Below are 1,728 nucleotides of genomic sequence, written 5' to 3'. Positions count from 1 at the left end.
CAAATATCAAATATCCCATGACTAAGTTGGTAGTTAAATTTTTGTTTACATAGTGATATTTTTGGGTCTGGACATAATGTGATAATTTGGTAGCCCTACATCTGTCTTCCTCTATTTTTTTCGTCATATATCGTTGTTCTCTCTTGTCTTATGAACCAACCCAATGCTTTTAATTATTTTTGTCCAACAAAGCACTGGTCAAACTATCCCTTTTTTTTCTAACAAATATGGGCTGAATTGTAAGCCATGGGAGTTTGTCTCTTGGATAGCGTTTGGTGGAGAGACAGAGATAGAAAAACTGAGACTAAGAGATAAAGACTAAGAGACAGAGATTGAAATAAATCTCAATATTCTGTTTGGTGCAAAGTGGGAGACAAAAATTGAAACAAGAATGAAACTCTAATTTAATTTGTACAAAGGGTAAAATTGGAATTAATTAATTAAAATGAGGATATTTTAGGTATGAAATGTTATTAAAGTTTCAGTCTCCATCTTTAAAAATTGTAGTCCCCTGTGTCTCTACTTTTTGGAGGTACTGAAATACTAAAATTTTAGGGATAGAGACAAAAATTTTAGTACCAGTCTCTGAACCAACAAACAAAATACTGAATCTCAGTCTCTCAGTCTTTGCCTCAATACCTCAAAACAAACGCTACCTTAGTGTTAGAATTCAACACTTTGAGAGAGAAGATCAGATTGGGGTTTGGATTTGGGTGGATTGGATTAGTTCGGATAGGATTTGGGCTTAGCCCTGAAATGTCCAAAAAAAAAAAGTCTAGTGTATAGTTCATTAGTTTGTTTAATTAAGTGTCGGGACTCAAATATTATCTTATACATTTAACAACTCATTTGCCAATAATATATTCGTAAATTGAAAAATTTATTGGCCAATGACAAACTCTTAAATAAAATTCAATACAGCAAATAATTAATTTTTGACCTATCAAATTAAAAAATACCATGAAAAATCAAAAAAAAAAATTCTTAAATGAAATATAAATCCACCGTAAATTAATTTTTTGTCTTCCCAAATGGGAGATATCAGATATCGAAAGAAATAAAAAAATTTTTGGAATATTTTGGTCCAAGAGGACCAATTAATTTAGTAACAGAATGCAACAAAAGCCTAGTAGGTAATGGGCTAATGGCCCTCAAAATATAAAGAGGTTGTTTATGAATTTTAATCATTGATACCAGTAATGTTAGATAACTAACTTTTAACAATAAATATTAATTAATTTTTTTAAAATTATTTTATTTATCTTAAATTTTAGATCTTAAATAATAAATTTTTAATTTTAAATTTTAAATTATATATCTAAACTTTAAAATTAACTAATATTAATTTTAGAGTTCGATTGTTATTAACAGGTGCATGATAATAGCAATGGTTGAAAAAGTTGTAAAAAAATTGCAGAGACTTATTAAGAGGTGCATCGATAATATAATAAGATTTGAGTGAAGAACTTAATAATCTTCGTCACCAGCATATATATAAGGTGAAAACTCAGGTGAAGTCGACTTCACGTAAAATTGATATCTGAGAGTCGTTTGATGAAAATTTAGTCAAATTAATCAAATTATCTAACGGCTCTCAGGTATCAACTTTACGTGAAGTCGACTTCACCTGAATTTTTACCTATATATAATTGAGAATACAAACAATTTTGTGACGATGACATATCCCACAAGACAAGGGTATATGTCCCCTGGTCACGAGTTTAGTGT

The sequence above is a fragment of the Arachis ipaensis genome, chromosome B08, assembly GCF_000816755.2.
Source record: "Arachis ipaensis cultivar K30076 chromosome B08, Araip1.1, whole genome shotgun sequence".
NCBI classification, from domain to species: Eukaryota; Viridiplantae; Streptophyta; class Magnoliopsida; order Fabales; family Fabaceae; genus Arachis; species Arachis ipaensis.
This window is presented reverse-complemented; position numbering follows the sequence as displayed.